Raw genomic sequence first — 14299 nt, forward strand, 5'->3', positions numbered from 1 at the left:
GAGGAGAGACAACGGTGACCCGGGAGTAGAGCTATGCCTAGTTGGTGGAGTTGGGCCGTAACAAAGGAAGCTGCCTCTATAGCTCCCTTCTGGGCCTGAAGGCACGGCCTTCCTTCCCTGTGGCTCCAGCCTTGATGAGGGAGCCTGGTTGTGTCCCCTCAAAAAATGTGCCCAGGGCCACACACACCCAGCCCTTCCACACTAGGCCCCATTCCTTCCCAGTAAGCAGCAGCAGCAACTCAACTGTCAGGAGATCAGGTGAGCGGGGCCACTTTATCATGCCATCCGCTACTGCACATAACCCCCTGTTTATCTTAGAGATAGCCTTGTATGTCTCTGGAATCCTTAATGTTGCCAGGGCAAAGTAAAGGCCCAATCCATTAATTTATCTGCCACTGTTGGGGACCCTCCATCCATCCTGCACAGGAATGGAGATCACATGACAGCTGAGTGTTACGGCGAACCTGAGCATTCTTATTGGGGATTACCGGTATCTGTGCAGTGCAAGCACACATTCAGCCTGTGAAGATGGTGCAGTCTGAATGGGGGACATTTCACTCCATTTCACAATGGTGGTTAAGTTTCAATCACTTGCTTGACTAATAGCGTCACAGGATTAGCATCTAAAAATACATTAGATAGAAAGCAGACTCCGTTATCTTAAATATACATCCTTTCCTGTTCTTTCTGTAAACTCAGGTCACACAATCTAGACACAAAACGGACTTCTTTCATTGCGGCTCTTCTGCTTAGCTTAAAGAAAAATACCCTCGATATTATATAGCTCCTCAAAGTGTCACCAAATAAACTGAACAAATCCATAGATTCCTATGTACACCCTGAGTCTAGTAATGTGTTTGATACAGTACAGTTGTCATTTTCATATAAATATTTAAAGCTGGAAACTTTTCGCGTTGCTTCATTTTACATTAAAACATTGTTTCGGTGGATTGTTCCCAGGACAAAAACCAACCCTTTTTTCACCCGTAGAAAAGAAATATCAAAACATCCTACATGAAGCCTTACATAATCAACTGTGTAATTGCCACAGCTATTTCGGTTTTTTTTCTCAAATAGCTAACAAATCCATAACAAAGCTTAATCTGGTTCAATGCCCACTGCCATATAGGACTTTGCCACTGTTGTTACGTTGGCAGTTTATTGCTTGCTGGCGTCTGTATCACTAACAGCATAGCTACACCACAAAGTTGTTTAATGGACATTATATGGGAAAGGGCAGCAGGTCAGTGGTAGAGCATCTGCTTTGCATGCAGAAGTCCCACCCAGATACAATCCCCCAAATCTCCAGGTTGGACTAGGAGAGACCGTTATCTGAAACCCTGGAGAGCCAGGGTCATAAACAGTATTGACTGGAAAACGAACGAGGTCCCAACTAAAGAAGAATGCCAACTTAAACTGATGGAATATGCACAGCTTGCAGACTTAACATCTATATATATAAAAATGTAAACTGGGCATGTGGGTTGTTGTTGTTGTTTAGTCGTTTAGTCGTGTCCGACTCTTCGTGACCCCATGGACCATAGCACGCCAGGCACTCCTGTCTTGCACTGCCTCCCGCAATTTGGTCAAACTCATGTTCGTAGCTTCGAGAACACTGTCCAACCATCTTGTCCTCTGTCGTCCCCTTCTCCTAGTGCTCTCAATCTTTCCCAACATCAGGGTCTTTTCCAAGGATTCTTCTCTTCTCATGAGGTGGCCAAAGTATTGGAGCCTGAGCTTCACGATCTGTCCTTCCAGGGAGCACTCAGGGCTGATTTCCTTAAGAATGGATAGGTTTGATCTTCTTGCAGTCCATGGGACTCTCAAGAGTCTCCTCCAGCACCATAATTCAAAAGCATCAATTCTTCGGCGATCAGCCTTCTTTATGGTCCAGCTCTCACTTCCATACATCACTACTGGGAAAACCATAGCTTTAACTATACGGACCTTTGTCGGCAAGGTGATGTCTCTGCTTTTTAAGATGCTGTCTAGGTTTGTCATTGCTTTTCTCCCAAGAAGCAGGCGTCTTTTAATTTCGTGACTGCTGTCACCATCTGCAGTGATCAAGGAGCCCAAGAAAGTAAAATCTCTCACTGCCTCCATTTCTTCCCCTTCTATTTGCCAGGAGGTGATGGGACCAGTGGCCATGATCTTGGTTTTTTTGATGTTGAGCTTCAGACCATATTTTGCGCTCTCCTCTTTCACCCTCATTAAAAGGTTCTTTAATTCCTCCTCGCTTTCTGCCATCAAGGTTGTGTCATCTGCATATCTGAGGTTGTTGATATTTCTTCCGGCAATCTTAATTCCGGCTTGGGATTCATCTAGTCCAGCCTTTCGCATGATGAATTCTGCATATAAGTTAAATAAGCAGGGAGACAATATACAACCTTGTCGTACTCCTTTCCCAATTTTGAACCAATCAGTTGTTCCATATCCAGTTCTAACTGTAGCTTCTTGTCCCACATAGAGATTTCTCAGGAGACAGATGAGGTGATCAGGCACTCCCATTTCTTTAAGAACTTGCCATAGTTTGCTGTGGTCGACACAGTCAAAGGCTTTTGCATAGTCAATGAAGCAGAAGTAGACGTTTTTCTGGAACTCTCTAGCTTTCTCCATAATCCAGCGCATGTTTGCTATTTGGTCTCTGGTTCCTCTGCCCTTTCGAAATCCAGCTTGCACTTCTGGGAGTTCTCGGTCCACATACTGCCTAAGCCTGCCTTGTAGAATTTTAAGCATAACCTTGCTAGCGTGTGAAATGAGCGCAATTGTGCGGTAGTTGGAGCATTCTTTGGCACTGCCCTTCTTTGGAATTGGGATGTAGACTGATCTTCTCCAATCCTCTGGCCATTGCTGAGTTTTCCAAACTTGCTGGCATATTGGGTGTAGCACCTTAACAGCATCATCTTTTAAAATTTTAAATAGTTCAGCTGGAATATCATCACTTCCACTGGCCTTGTTATTAGCAGTGCTTTCTAAGGCCCATTTGACTTCACTCTCCAAGATGTCTGGCTCAAGGTCAGCAACCACACTACCTGGGGTGTACGAGACCTCCATATCTTTCTGGTATAATTCCTCTGTGTATTCTTGCCACCTCTTCTTGATGTCTTCTGCTTCTGTTAGGTCCTTACCACTTTTGTCCTTGATTATGGTAATCTTTGTACGAAATGTTCCTTTCATATCTCCAATTTTCTTGAACAGATCTCTGGTTTTCCCCATTCTATTGTTTTCCTCTATTTCTTTGCATTGCTCATTTAAGAAGACCCTCTTGTCTCTCCTTGCTGTTTTTTGGAAATCTGCATTCAGTTTCCTGTATCTTTCCCTATCTCCCTTGCATTTTGCTTGCCTCCTCTCCTCCGCTATTTGTAAGGCCTCGTTGGACAGCCATTTTGCTTTCTTGCATTTCCTTTTCCTTGGGATGGTTTTCGTTGCTGCCTCCTGTATAATGTTACGAGCCTCCATCCATAGTTCTTCAGGCATTCTGTCCACCAAATCTAAATCCTTAAACCTGTTCCCCACTTCCACTGTGTATTCATAAGGGATTTGATTCAGATTGTATCTTACTGGCCCAGTGGTTTTTCCTACTTTCTTCAGTTTAAGCTGGAATTTTGCTATAAGAAGCTGATGATCTGAGTTACAGTCAGCTCCAGGTCTTGTTTTTGCTGACTGTATAGAGCTTCTCCATCTTTGGCTGCAGAGAATATAATCAATCTGATTTCGATGCTGCCCATTTGGTGATATCCATGTGTAGAGTCGTCTCTTGTGTTGTTGGAAGAGAGTGTTTGTGATGACCAGCTTGTTCTCTTGACAGAACTCTATTAGCCTTTGCCCTGCTTCATTTTGAACTCCCAGGCCAAACTTGCCAGTTGTTCCTTTTATCTCTTGATTCCCTACTTTAGCATTCCAATCCCCTGTAATGAGAAGAACATCCTTCTTTGGTGTCATTTCTAGAAGGTGTTGTAGGTCTTCATAGAATTGGTCAATTTCACTTTCTTCAGCACCGGTAGTTGGTGCATAAACTTGGATTACTGTGATGTTAAAAGGTCTGCCTTGGATTCGTATCGAGATCATTCTGTCATTTTTGAGATTGCATCCCATTACAGCTTTTGCCACTCTTTTGTTGACTATGAGGGCCACTCCATTTCTACTACGGGATTCTTGCCCACAGTAGTAGATATGATAGTCATCCGAACTGAATTCGCCCATTCCCTTCCATTTTAGTTCACTGATGCCCAGGATGTCGATATTTATTCTTGTCATCTCATTTTTGACCACATCCAGCTTACCTCCATTCATGGTTCTTACATTCCAGGTTCCTATGCAATATTTTTCTTTACAGCATCGGACTTTCCTTTCGCTTCCAGGCATATCCGCAACTGAGCGTCCTTTCGGCTTTGGCCCAGCCGCTTCATCAGCTCTGAATCTACTTGTACTTGTCCTCCGCTCTTCCTCAGTAGCATGTTGGACGCCTTCCGACCTGAGGGGCTCATCTTCCAGCGTCATAACTTTTATATGCCTGTTGTCTTTGTCCATGGAGTTTTCTTGGCAGGGTTACTGGAGTGGCTTGCCAGTTCCTTCTCCAGGTGGATCACGTTTAGTCAAAACTCTCCACTATGACCTGTCCATCTTGGGTGGCCCTGCATGGCATAGCTCATAGCTTCTCTGAGTTATTCAAGCCCCTTCGCCACGACAAGGCATTGATCCATGAAGGGGGGCATGTGGGTTATTATCCACTTTTCTCCAAAACTGCTTCACTGATTGCGTTCAAATTTGAACACAACGTCCAAAGCGAATGTCTGAAGGCTCTTATAAGGTTTTCAAAGACAGATGCCACACCTCCACCAGGTGAAACCCCAAAAAACCCTTGTTCCAGAATGCACCACTCAGCCGAAAGTGCATGCTGGGAAAAGAACCAGGGTGCCCTCTAGCGGCGACTACACTGGTACTACATCTATAGAACGTTCCCTCTCAACAGCACCTCAGCTGCTGTTTACATACTAGGCCGAAGCCTTTACAGACTAGGCCGAATGGAGGTACTGACTTGCCTGGGTGGGGGCATAGCTGTCAACTCCATTTTTTTAAAAGGGAAATTCCCTTATGCTGAATAGGCTTCCTCGCAAGAAAAGGGAAAACTTGACAGCTATGGGTGGGGGTTGGGGGGAGGAGGGGAAGGGATAGGTTAGGACAAGGTGGGACCAGTCACAGGGATGACCCGGGGGTGGGGGGAAGAGGGGGTGTGATATGTCATGGGATGGGACGGGTTGGGGGGATCACAGGGAAAACCTAGGGGTGGGGGGAGGAGGGGGTGGGATACGTCATGGATCGACACAGGGTGGTGACACTCACAGGGATTAGCCACGGCAACGCGTGGCAGGGCCAGCTAGTATAGAATAAAAGAAGAATAACATTTGTTTAAAGAAGATTGGAAAATGTTTCTTGAATATATGGGGGGACATTGTGTACACTTGAAAACGTTGGCAGCATTAAGATAAATTCAACAGTGATGTTTTACTGTGGTTTTATAATTTATTGGAAGCTGCCCAGAGTGGCTGGGGCAACCCAGTCAGATTGACGGCAAACAAACAAACAAGCAAGCAAGCAAGCAAACATTTACTTACTTACTTACTTACTTATTTTGCTAGATGAGCCTCTAGTCTGCTCCATTAGGTTAATTATATTCTAATGATCTGGACTGGGATCCTGGTGGGACACCCAAAGATTAAAAACCCCAAATGTCTCTGCCAAAGTTTATTTATTTTTATTTTTAAAAAACCGATTTTTGCAATCGCTAAATGATGCAGCAACCTTGCAGCAGCTAAACAAGGTCTGGTCATCTGCCTGGATGCGTGGCTACCTGAAAACTCTATGTGTGCCACTTTGCATCCCATGGAAGAAAGGCACGACTCATTGTAATAATAAGTCCTGTATTTCTTTATTCTTTATTTCTTCACTATATTAGATTCAGGTGCAAACATCAAACATGCAATAAAACACAAAAGCAAAGATAAAGAAAAATAAAGCTTCATTCACTGAAGCTGTAACGATGGTTATAAATATTTGTAGGTAATGTAAAAAGGAAGCGATTCCTGCTGATTAAAAACCATGGACATTGGTACAAACTCTTAAATGCATCTGAGAAACAGAGGGAGGTATTTTTGAATGGAGTCCAAAATTTATAAACTGCACAGCCTCTTAATTCTTGACACTTGGAATTAAAAATTAAATAGCAAAAGTTTAAGCAAGCAAGCTCTTCTTGTTTAACTAAGGCTTTGCATCATTTTAAATTGGCTTTTCTCTCTAGCATTGTTGGAGATTCCATGTGCATTAGCTTATTTGCTTTACAGCTTGTGGCTTTAGTGGTTTAGGCCTGTATTTTAAGATCATTGCCCTTTACAGGAAAGGGAAAGGTGTGGAATGAAAAAGATCAGTTTAATAGAAATAAATACCACCTAACAAAAGCCCAAATGATTTAGTGTTTGTGTGCAAAAAAGACAAGCGCCTCACAATTTCAAAATACACACCAAACCACCTCAATTGCACTTCTTCTTCTTCCCTGGAGAAGCCTAGATGATACATGGTATCAATATTGATTTGTTGTGCTTATCTACATAGTCTGCCTTTATGTAGCTGTCAGCAAACACGGAACTGCAGAAATTATACTTTTAATGTGAAGTTTCTGGTTTTAACTCGTCTCCAGCCCACAAACCACCCAATAAATTGACACAAGTCTATCCGGCAAACCAATCACAGCTGCAAGGAAGAACAGGGCAGAATTAGCAACACTTGTCAAATAAAATAAATATTTATGGTCTCCCTGCCTCAAGTCTCTTACCCACATGTTACTTGGCCCTGTGTGATGGAAATGTTTTTCTTGGAATGGATAATTTGCTAGAGGAACTTAGTGGGATGACATATATACACACAACACATCCTTTCAACACAGTTCCCACAGTCTATACTCACAGAGGGGTCCTGTTGTGGCAATGGCTATTCATGTAGCAGGTCCCATTCTGGCCGTACACGGTAGGGCTTTTCTTCAGCTGGAGCTCAGTTCCGGCACCTCTCAGGCGGCCATCACTGCTATTATAAGAGAAAAATAGCACTGGGATGGGGAACCTGACGCCCTTCAGATGTTGTTGGACTCCAACTCCCATCATCATCATCATTATTTATTGAATTTATATACCGCCCTATACCCGGGGGTCTCAGGGTGGTTCACAGAATAAAATCAAGATATAAAACCACAAAACACATAATAAAAATGAAAACAACAACCCAATACCCCCCAAGCACATTTTAAACGGGTATAGGATGTAAATCAGATCAACCAAAGGCCTGGTTAAAAAGGAACATTTTTACCTGGCACCTAAAGGTGTATAATGAAGGCGCCAGGTGAACTTCCCTGGGGAGAGCATTCCACAGATAGGGAGCCACTGCAGAGAAGGCCCGTTCTCATGTTGTCACCCTCCGGACCCATCGAGGAGGAGGCACATGAAGGAGGGCCTCAGAAGTCTCAGGGTCCGGGTCAAAGCTGTCAAGTTTTCCCTTTTCTTGCGAGGAAGCCTATTCAGATTCAGGGAATTTCCCTTTAAAAAAAGGGAGAACTTGACAGCTGTGGTCCGGGTAGGTTCTGGAGGCGGTCCTGGAGGTATTGTGGTCCTTCACCCATTGGTCCTCCTGGCTTGGGCCGATGGGAAGTGTAGTCCATCATTATCACGAAGCAACAGGTTCCTCACCCCAGCTTTAGGGTTTATTTGTTTATTTATTTTATTATGTGTTTATTAAATTTGTATAGCCCTGGTGGGACCATATTGCAGATATTAATACTGTATATAGTCCGTGGTAAATCTGGCAATGGAAAATTTCTGTGGTGCCCCCTATTCCCTTGATGCCCTAAGCATGGGCTCATTTTGCTCAGCAGTTAATCTAGGCCTGCCTAGAGGTGCCAGAGCAGAGGCTGGGCAGCCACCTATCAGCAGCATGGTTATAGTTTCATCCCTATATGTGCCCATTCAATCACCTCAGTCTATGAAATTGGTTTGGCTCTGTTACAGGTGCCAAAGAATACTTGTTCCCATTTGTAAGATATCAGAATTTTTGTGTGGCAGCACCTAAACTTTGGAACTCCCTGCCTATTGACGTCAAGCAGGAGACTTTGCTGCCCTCTTTTTTTGGTGCCCACATTAAACACCACTGTTCACTTTAACCATCTCTTGAATGCTTTTATATACTTGTTTTTGACTGTTTCTCGCCTGAAAATTTTAATGTTTTATTTTATATTTTTTGTAAACCACCCTCAATCATTGTATGCATTGTGTGAAACAAAATACATAAATAAAATCCTATAGTGAGCAGCAGGTTAGACGAGGTGTCCTCTAAGGCCCTTTCCAACCTTATGATCCTATGTTCTTGCGCTGCTCCATTCAAGAAGGCTTGCTCAGAAAAAAATGTCACCAGAGGATTGTGCCTGATATAAATCAAGGTTTCCCTTAAGAACAACATGCTAGTGCAATCCTACAAAAATCTATATCCAATGGTACTGCTCATTCCAAGAATAAGATTACATGAACATTAGTTGGGCCATTTCCGGCAGAATGCCACCTGACCTTGGCATTCACCTTGTGAATGATCACCCCATGTGATTATGCCTACCTGCAGAGCGATATACATTTTCATATAAGTTCCTCTGGGATGCCAGTTTGAATAATTAGGCTTGACATTTCACTGACCAGCAAAAGAGAGGTCTTTTATTTCCTAAAGGAAACCACAAGGATAGCAATAGCTTTATACCAATCTGTGCACTGCCGTCAAAATCATCTAATTTGCTTTTTTTCAGGCATTTGCAATGTCATTTGGCCATCAGGCATATCCTTTTTCACTAAAGGTGAAGTTCAAGGGAGCCCTCAGAATTGGCGTTTGCCCTTTAATACTTCTTTTTTAATAATGTAAATAATAGCATGCTGATTATGTAGATTCCTCGCCCGTTTTTTGGCCAGTATTTTATCACTTGAAACATCTAAGTCCTATATTCTAAGGCGTTTTCACTTTCCTTTTTTTGTTCATGGTTCAAATGTAACTGTGGATTTGGGGCACCTGTTTTGAAACTGAAGAAAGATAATTGCTGCTGTTCTGAAAGTTCATTTGCAACGTCCTGCAACCAGACATCGAGCTTTTAACAGTAAGAGTTGATGAGAACTGATAAATGTGCAGAATTTGTGAGTGGAAAGAATAAGAGTTATGATATCCCCATGTTATTAGGATTTAGCCCACCATGAATGTGCACACATTGTAAAAATGAAGACGGTGTATTTTTCCTGAAGAAACCAAAAACCCTAAGCAGAAGCAGCCTGGTCTGGAGATATTTGGATCCCTTTGGATCCAACCAAGGCAATGTGTGATGTCAGTTCAGACTTCCAAATAAAGTCAAATCTACTATCCAAGCCAATGAGCTGGTTTCTGAAACATTTTATAGCACTCTAGGTATATATGCACTGAACAGTTCTAGAGGACGATGAATTGTGCCTTCTGATTCATCACGCCACATAGCCAACATTTAATTCTGAAAGAGGCTACACACGTCCAAATAGATGAATGAAGCCATTTGCTTCAGGCGATAGATCCAACCGCCACCATTGGGCTGCTGTCAGACCCATCAAGGCTTTGCCTGGACCATAAACACAGCCCCGCCATCCCTCACTGACGCGTCAGGCAGCAATGCAGACATGACAGAGGGGGCAAGGTGGGGCCCCAGATCTGTAGGGGGGTCATGGGGGCAAAAGCAGTGTTGGGGGTGTTCTGCCTATAGTGGCAAAACATCTTGGGCCAGCCCTGGTCCAAATAATATGCATAATAATAATAATAATAATAATAATAATAATAATAATAATAATAAATTACTTATACCCCACCCATCTGGTCGGGCCTCCCCAGCCACTCTGGGGTGGCTTCCAACAGAATATTAAAAACACGATAAAACATCAAACATTAAAAACTTTCCTAAACAGGGCTGCCTTCAAATGTTTTCTAAAAGTCAGATAGTTGTTTATTTCCTTGACATCTGGTGGGAGGGTGTTCCACAGGGTGGGCACCACTACCGAGGAGGCCCTCTACCTGGTTCCCTGTAACTTCACTTCTCACAGTGAGGGAACCACCAGAAGGCCCTCGGAGCTGGACCTCCGTGTCCAGGCTGAATGATGGGGGTGGAGACGCTCCTTCAGGTATACTGGGCCGAAGCCATTTAGGGCTTTAAAGGTCAGCACCAACACTTTGTATTGTGCTCGGAAACGCACTGGTAAAGAGATGATAAGGCCAATGAACATGACTCCGCTTCCTTGTCATCTGTGTTCAGTGAACACACTTAAAATGCATATAGTTGTCTTCTCTGCTATGGATTAGGATGAGACATTAGGGTTCCTGGAACTTTCCTTCAGTGCAGAGCCCTGATTGAATAAGAAATGCTTTCTTTGAGCGATAATATTGAACAGCGTAAGATCATTTTGCAACTGATGAAAGAGATGAAGTATAAGTTCTCACACGGAGGCATCTTCATTAGTGTCTTATATTCTGAAGCAATGTTTTGAAGTGCTGGAGTATTGAGCCCTGTTAATGCATTATTACTCGTGTGTCGGGTTCAATACTCCTGTTGAAGATGGAGTGGGGTTTTGCTTTCGGCCACAACTCCTTCCTGCAACAGCCATCTTGCGTTCAAGATAATTGAGAGTTTGATTCTGTGGCTAGTGCAAGAATTCGGAAAGGAACAGAGGAGGTAGCCTGTCTCCACCCTCCAAGAGTGTTAGGGTGACCTTTATATGGCAAAAATCAATCACACTGACCAAGAAATCAGGAGAGAAGGACTGACACAACATCCCCAAATGAATGAGTAGTGGAGCATTGCTGGACTTTTGCCCTCATAGACCCCCTGCAATCCAGGAATATGCAACTGTCCCTTACGGGAACTATTGATTATTTACCTACTTGAAAATGTGTAGACCAGTTGTTTGTAGAAATATCCAAGCAGTGGACAAAATATCTAATTACATAACATACATACATAACATGTACATTTAAAATATCATTTAAAATACTAAACAATATGTATAATTCCTTCATATAACTGTATTAGCTGCAAACAAAACTATTAATAGTTCGGTTGACAAATCTCCTTTGCTTCAGCATGCAACATGTATTTTTAAAACATCTGCAGCTTCATATACACCATACTGTACATTTAAAGCACATCATCTCCATTCCAAAGAATCCCGAGAACTGTAGCTTGTTAAGGGTGCTGGGAATTGTAGCTCTGTAAGCAGCAAACTACAGTTCCCAGGATTCTTTGGGTGGGGTGTTCTTTAAATGTATGGTGTGTAAAAAAGTTAAAGGGACCCCTGACCATTAGGTCCAGTCGTGACCGACTCTGGGGTTACGGCGCTCATCTCGCGTTATTGGCCGAGGGAGCCGGCGTACAACTTCCAGGTCATGTGGCCAGCATGACAAAGCCGCTTCTGGCAAACCAGAGCAGCGCACCTTCCCGCTGTAATGGTACCTATTTATCTACTTGCACTTTGACGTGCTTTCGAGCTGCTAGGTGGGCAGGAGCAGGGACCGAGCAACGGGAGCTCACCCTGTCGCGCGGGGTTTCGAACCGCCGACCTTCTGATCAGCAAGCCCTAGGCTCTGTGGTTTAACCCACAGCACCACCCGTGTCTCACATCCAAAAAAACACACTTCCAAAAAAAAAGTGGGAAAGATGACAGTTGGAGCTGTACCATCTTAAGGCACCAAAACACAGCTGTCAGTAGACTCAGAAAGAACACTTCTATTTGTTCTCCAAAACACAGCCAGCCATTATCAACAGATTTTGTAACAGTTGTAACATGTTGGTAATACCTAAAAAGGACATGAAAAACTAGTGCACCCAACCATCTGCTGTGGTCATCATGACCAAAACCCTTTTATACAAACGGAGAAGATTTGGACGTTCAACTGCATATTCTACTTGCTGACACAGATAAGTAATCTTGGATAACTGTAACATTTTATACATGGGTTTAATCTGCCCCTCCAGAATAATTCCCACAATATGCTGAAACAAACAAGCCAGCCAGCCAATAAAAGGCCAGCATTAATGCACTTGAATTCCTACAGCTTTCAGTTGTGTGATTCTAAGTTCCCACCGTGAAACCTGTGCATAAAAGCTTTGTCCCTCACCAGCAACCGTGTTTGCTTCCTGAACTCATTGTTCTTCCCATTTCTTTATTCTTGAAGTTGCTTATTTCCCCTGATCTTAGAGTATGGATGTGTGATTTACAGTGTCTTGAAACCGGATTCCACTAAAGGCCCTTCTGCTGTGCAAGATGGCAGCTGTTTTCTTTTTTTTAAGAAAGAAAATCTTTGAATTAGCTTCTCAGTCTCTTCCAGCACGCAGCCATCAAACGGAAAGTTCTTAGCCTGTCTATATGAAAGGGTGCTTGTATATTGAGCGTTGTTGTCTGCAGTTCTGTCCTTCACAGATGGGCCACTGGGAAATTGGTGAAACTGCCCCTGGAAACCAAGAAAATAGGGGCATTTAGCCAGGACTTTTTGTTTTCTCTCAATACACACAGCTGTAACATCGCTAGGTTGTTATTTCCTTCAGAACCCATACACTTACTGTCTGTGTTGGCTTTTTAGATGCAGGCCTCATTCAAAGTACAATCCACCCTTTCTTTCTGCAAAAGCAAACAAGAAACCTGCCATCAGTTTTTCATGGAAACTATGCGAAGATGCTTGCAGAGAAGCTTTTTAATTAAAAATATGAATTAAGCAGACATATGTTATTGTCTAATCTGACGGACTGCAAGGGCTCTTTACAATGTGTTGTTGTTTTTCAAGTTTGGATACCTGAGCTCTTTTGAATTGGAAAAGCAAGAGGCTGAACGTGCTGCAAACTTGTTGGGAACTTGTTGAGGGGTGTGGTAGAAGCTTCTACATAACGACAAATCCCATTTGTTGTAACGTGACAATCAAACAGGCATACCTCTCAGAAGGGCATGGAGGGGGGGACACACACACACCGAGAATCTTCCACTCCTCGCTGAAATGTCAAATGATGACTCCCAAAGATGACACTAAGAGGTATCAACATGCCATTTCTTGTGTCTGTTATTCCACTGAAGTCAATGCGAATATCAGGAGGAGGAAGTTTGCAAACTGCTAACCAAGCTTGGCTTGCAGCCGGTTCTGAATGCGGAAGACAGTATATGCAGATCGGCTTTCCTCCAACTGGTACCTTCCAGATGTTTTGGACCACAACTCCTATCAGCTTCGGCCAGGTTGGCCCAAGGTCAGGATGATGGGAATTGTAGTCCAAAATACCCGGAAGGCAGCATGTCGGGGAAGACTGATATCAATCGTATTTTCTTCAAATGTACATTGGTGCGTCACTGGCCTGAATTTTCCTATACCAGTGCTTCCCACACTTTTGAGACAGAAGAGTGGTTTCTTTGGGGGGTATTTGCTGCTTCGTGTGGCAGTATAATGTAGCCAGCCTGGATATTATTTACCTTATTCTACTCAGGGATATGTGGAAGGAATCTCAGTTGTGGTTCCTTCTCAGGCACCAGAATGGTTTCAGCATCCAAGACATTGCCTTCCTTAAGCTGCTTTCAAGAGTTCTCCAAAGGTCAACACTCATGAAGACAATAAAACTGTCAATTAATTTGCAGCCAAAGATGGAGAAGCTCTATACAGTCAGCAAAAACAAGACCTGGAGCTGACTGTAACTCAGATCATCAGCTTCTTATAGCAAAATTCCAGCTTAAACTGAAGAAAGTAGGAAAAACCACTGGGCCAGTAAGATACAATCTGAATCAAATCCCTTATGAATACACAGTGGAAGTGAGGAACAGGTTTAAGGATTTAGATTTGGTGGACAGAGTGCCTGAAGAACTATGGATGGAGGCTCGTAACATTATACAGGAGGCAGCAACGAAAACCATCCCAAGGAAAAGGAAATGCAAGAAAGCAAAATGGCTGTCCAACGAGGCCTTACAAATAGCGGAGGAGAGGAGGCAAGCAAAATGCAAGGGAGATAGGGAAAGATACAGGAAACTGAATGCAGATTTCCAAAAAACAGCAAGGAGAGACAAGAGGGTCTTCTTAAATGAGCAATGCAAAGAAATAGAGGAAAACAATAGAATGGGGAAAACCAGAGATCTGTTCAAGAAAATTGGAGATATGAAAGGAACATTTCGTACAAAGATTACCATAATCAAGGACAAAAGTGGTAAGGACCTAACAGAAGCAGAAGACATCAAGAAGAGGT

Source organism: Zootoca vivipara, chromosome 9 (genome assembly GCF_963506605.1).
Source record: "Zootoca vivipara chromosome 9, rZooViv1.1, whole genome shotgun sequence".
NCBI lineage: Eukaryota > Metazoa > Chordata > Lepidosauria > Squamata > Lacertidae > Zootoca > Zootoca vivipara.